At 35.7% G+C, this 5,369-nt stretch overlaps 1 pseudogene; it reads left to right on the forward strand.

The window, feature by feature from the left end:
- The first annotated feature begins 3,273 nt into the window (after nucleotides 1–3,273).
- Nucleotides 3,274–3,813, forward strand: LOC109461346 (large ribosomal subunit protein uL23; annotated as a pseudogene).
- The last annotated feature ends 1,556 nt before the right edge of the window (nucleotides 3,814–5,369 follow it).

The following is a 5,369-nucleotide window of genomic DNA, read 5'->3' on the forward strand; positions in this document are numbered from 1 at the left end:
AAAATTCTTACATGCACTAAATGTGAGGACACCTGTACTAGGCTAGTAACTCCTAAGGACAGAAACAGTGCTGTTGACAAGCATGTCTTCACAAGGAGCACAGAGCACACAGGAGTTGCCATACAGATGGCCGGATTCCAGAGTAGGGATGGGAGGGGACAATCACAGGTATGGTAACAATCTAGGTGTTATGATGTTTGCAGATTGTGTGTGTGCGTGCATATGCATGTGTGCATGTGTGTGTAAGTATGTGGTGTGTGTGCATTCATGCGTGTGTGCATGTGCATGTGTGTATCCTTTCAACACCACTGGAATTCTCTTCAGCTTTATAACAACCCTGGCTTTTGCTTGGACAGTGCTCACCAGAAGCAGTGGTGACACTTCAAGCCTCAGAGTGACATTTGAGGCCTGTTGCTTGCATTAGGAGAGACACACAGAGACTGAGACCCATGTAAGGTCACAGTGTACCCCTCTCAGGTTTTCCGGTTCTCTCTGAGAAAATTGTCAGTAGAGTAAACAGCTGGGACTGTGCTGTTTAAATTGTTCTCTCTCCCCCTGAGACCATGCAATTGTATTCACATAAACTAGAAGCACACGTTACATTTCTCCATGGTAAACACAAATAAATGGTTGTTGAATAAATGAAGGAATAACACAAGTGACCATTCACGGTCTGCAATGAAGGTTCTCTAATAAATAAAAATAGCTATCATGTAGATAGTATTTCTCATGTCCCAGGCCCCGTTCCAAACACTTTACATATGATACTCACTTAAACCTCTGATATTTAAGTTTCCCATTCGACAGAAGCCCAGGCACAAAGATGAAGAGACCCGACCTAGGTCACAGAAGAGGGGCTGAGGCAGGGCCAAACCCAGGCAGCTAGTTCGAATGTGGGTGTTCAGCCACCTCCTCTTTGCTGCCTTTTACATTCATTCCAGGAGATTCAAGGGGGTGTTTCAGAAAAGCCTTCCTCAGCCCAGACCCTCTTTCCTGAGCACACATCACCATGCGCCATGCTCTTGAATCGAGTCAAACCTGAAGACCAGGTACAAACACTTCTGAAGACAAAGCCCCCTTATGTGCTAAGGCATGCTTTCTAACACATGTTTTATGCCTATGAGGAATCAGTACTTGGATAGATTGAGACAACTTTCTTTTTATTTGAAAACCACACACAATAAAACCCACAACTCATAGTATTTAGTTTGCTTGTTCCTGCACTTAAAATTATGTTGAACACAGGGGGGATTTTGATATTACAAGTCATTATAAATTGTATAGTTAAATAAGTACCCAAATTGCAAGCTTTACTCTGTAGTCAGGGTTGGGTGTAAACACGAGAGGTTTAGTGGAATTGTTATTACATCTACCTGCTTGTATTTCAAGATTGTAAAAATTCTACTTAAATAAAGTAGTATAAACAACATAACATTAAATTTTGTCATATAATCATTTTTCAACATGCACAAAATTCGGGGGCATTTCACTGATAATGATGGATAGTTTTAATAATTTGTACCTTTCTAACAAAAGTAGAGAGTCCATTGTGCTTGTTAAAATGCATAGTGATTTACAATAGTCAAAACTACATTTGGCAGCAAGTTATGTTGAAGACAAAATAGGTAAGAAATATTTTCTTGATTAGATAATGGTTGGTTGAAATTCTTTCCAGCTTTCGTGAAACAAAAGTTAGCAATTGAAAGCGTATCAGATGATGCATCAATTTTCCATAAAGAGAAGACTGTGCAACCTACTTTATTGAAAAAACTTTATGCAGAGCTAGATTTAATCTCTCAATTTGAGAAGCAGTGCCATGAAATAAGATGTTTGCATGCAAAATCTCCAGATTTCCACTGGAAATATAAAACAAAGAAGTGCTTCGTTCCCTTGGGGATGGCACCTATCTTGGATTCATTTTTTCTCTGATGTTCTTGCATGGTTTTATCAGTGGCTTCAGGGAAGTGGAACAGCAGTTTGCTTCCTTAAGAACAAAGGCTTGAAGAATTTAAAAAGAAAAAAAAGGATAATACATTAAAAGAAATTTCCCCACTGTTCTTTTTATTTATTAAGAATTTCCTGAGGAGTAATCGTTATTTCAAATAATTTGTCTTTAATGATTCTAATATTTAATCTGGCAACTAAATATTACCTGAGTTTATGTTTTGTTTTTAGTTTTTGTTTTCTTAAATCACACATGAAAATGTTTCTTCAAGAAAGCAAGTTTTAATTACATCAAACTAAGAAGTTGGGCTTAGAAAACATATAGAGCAAACTATACATTTCCCATAAATAGCTAATTACTTTGTCCAAAAAGTAGACCTTTACTAACCTCTTTAAATTTAGTTGGTGGTAAAGTATTTAGCACATGATATGTGTTTGGTAAGTAAATGAATGGCAAATAACATGGCCCTGTGGTCAAGGTACAGCCACATGGTGGTGTGTGACTAGTGTATATTGCAAACAGAAAGCCCAGGAGAAAAACACATTATTTCCTGCGTGTGCACTTTGCTGCCTATATGACAACCATGTTAGTTTCTTCTTCTTGTTCCTATAATAAGACAAGTCATTTTACATTCTGCAATGTAGCTGTTTACTGTTTTCTGTTTTCTACTATCATGTAGTCCAAAGTTTTACCTCTTTTTGAAGCAATGCTACAAAAGTGTCAAGATTGTTTCACAGTTGTTTTTATGAAGCCATTTCTTTCTATATAGTTATTTGTGTTTTAACTGGCAATCTTAGGTAAAGTAAGCCTAATTTCTTACCAAAGCAATTTAGCCAAACAGCAGGTTAATTACCCAAAGCCATTAAATTGTGACGTGCCCAGATTATCTTCTCTAAATACTGTTTCCCAGGTAAAGGAACCAGACATTCTTGGAGAAATCTCTACCAGATCTGATTCCTGCAGCTGGAAATGTACAAGGTAAGCCTGGATCATCTTGAGAATGTGTCAAAAGGACATAGAGCATTTGAAGAGGCTTCTCTACCTAAAAACGGGACAACTTCAGCATCAAAAAGCATCAACATCCTAAAACAAAGAAATAAGCCGAAGAAAAAAGTTAAGCATAAATACAAGACAAACGTAAACAACAATAGAAAAGTCTGAGGTCAAAATAGCAATTCATGTTACAGGTAGTAATGAGGTATAGGGGCCATTTTAAGTTGTTAAAAGTACAATTCACAATAAAGATATATCAATCATAAAAATTTATGGGACAGATAATGTTCTGTCTGGATATTTAAATTAAAAATGGAAATACCTTTTTTACGAAGATGGCACCAAAAGTGAAGAAAGAAGCCCCTGCCCCTCCCAAAGCCAAAGCCAAAGTAAAGGCTTTGAAGACAAAGAAGGCAGTGGCTGGAAGGCATCCACAGCCACACACAAAAAAAAAAAGAAAAGATCAGCAGGTCACTCACCTTCCCACGGCCAAAGACACTGCCGCTCAAAAGCAGCCCAAATATACTCGGAAGAGCTCCCCTGGGAGAAACAAGCCTGACTGCTGTGCCATCATCAAATTCCCCCTAACTACTGAGTCAGCTATGGAGAAGATACAAGACAACAATACACATATGCTCATTGTGGATGTCAAGGCCAACAAGCACCAGATCAAACAGGCTATGAAGAAGCTCTATGACATTGATGTGGCCAAGGTCAACACTCTGATCAGGCCTGATGGAGAGAAGAAGGCCTATGTTCCACTGGTTCCTGACTACGATGCTTTGGATGTTGCCAACAAAATTGAGATCATCTACACTGAATCCAGTTGGCTAACTCTAAATATGAAAATTTTTCACTGTAAAACATGGAAATAATATAAAATATGACAAATATATAATAGTAGCAGAAATGAACACATCTCTCAGCCTTTGTCAAGCAAGTATACAAATATTTTAAGGGACAAAAAATTTTAAATTAATTTTGGTACATGGTGACAGATAGCAGTCCAGTCTCATTCTTTTACAAGTGGCTATCCAATTCTGCCAGCACCATTTATTGAAGAGGCTTTCTTTTCTCCGTTGTATGTTTTTGGCTTCTTTGTCAAAAATTATCTGTGCATATTTTTTGTGGGTTTATTTCTGGGTTCTCAACAACAAAAGAACAAGACAAACAACTGAAAGAACAAAAACACATACACATAGACAATAGTTTGGGAGTTACCAGAGGGGAAGGAGGGAAGGGGAAGCAGGGCTCTAGAAGAGGGCAAATGGGGTCTAATATATGGTGATGAAAAGAGAACTGACTCTGGGTGGTGAACACACAATGGGAGATATAGATAATGTATTACAGAAATTGTACACCTGAAATCTATGTATCTTGACTAACAATTGTCACCCCCAATAAACTTTAATAAAAAAAAACAAATTTATTAATGCAATGAATAACAATTATTTAAAATACATATTTTTAACTTTTTGCCTTAGAAACAGAAAGGATCACTTTGTTTGCAGTGTCCATAAAGTTTTTTAAAAATTATCTTATTTTAAGCCACATATTATATCTCAGTTTATCTGGAAAAATGCATTCTCTGTCTTAAATAATATAAAATTAGAGATAATCATAAAGAATAATAGATAATGGTAAATAAAAAATTCCTCCAATTAGAAATTTCACAATGGCCTTCTACATAACTCTTGGGTCAAAGTGGAATAAAAACTTCATTTATTAAAAAATGGGTTCTGTTTTGACCATTCAAAACATTTTATAAAAATTAAAATGCCAATTTGAGGAAGCTACATATCAAAATTTACAGGAGACTTTGAAGCTTTGCTCAGAAGGAATTACAAGTCCTGAGGCTTTATTAATTGCAAGATGTAATAATGTAAATGAATGAATTGTTCAAAACTCAAGAATTAGAAAAATAATAAACACTTAAAGCTGAAGAAAGAATTCAATAATTATAATTTCTACATTACTAAATAGACAAACTACCATCATATCTAATCAGGAAAATATAAAATAATATAAAAGTACACATAATATTAGGCACAAGATTGAGGATATGGAGAAATATAGAGAACATTTAAATTACATCAACTTAAAAATGTTATAACCATACTTTATAAAATAAACCAATATAATTTTATGATGAAATATTTAAATATTTAAATCTCTAAAAGAAAAAAGAGAACATTTATATTAATATTAATAATATTAACCTTAGGTGGAGACTTTCTGAGCAGTACGACATATGCAAATCCCAAAAGGTTAAAAAAATTGGAAGATTTGAGTTTCTCTGCAGCCAACAGTGGATCAGCACACACAGACTCAATTAGTGAGTGGAAGTGAGAAAGAACAAATGATCCAATCAAAGGCCAGTGCACATGCATTTGGGGATGTCGCCTGTTAGCCATTTAATCAGGATTGAGAC

The sequence above is a fragment of the Rhinolophus sinicus genome, linkage group LG09 (genome assembly GCF_036562045.2).
Source record: "Rhinolophus sinicus isolate RSC01 linkage group LG09, ASM3656204v1, whole genome shotgun sequence".
In the NCBI taxonomy this organism is placed as follows: Eukaryota; Metazoa; Chordata; class Mammalia; order Chiroptera; family Rhinolophidae; genus Rhinolophus; species Rhinolophus sinicus.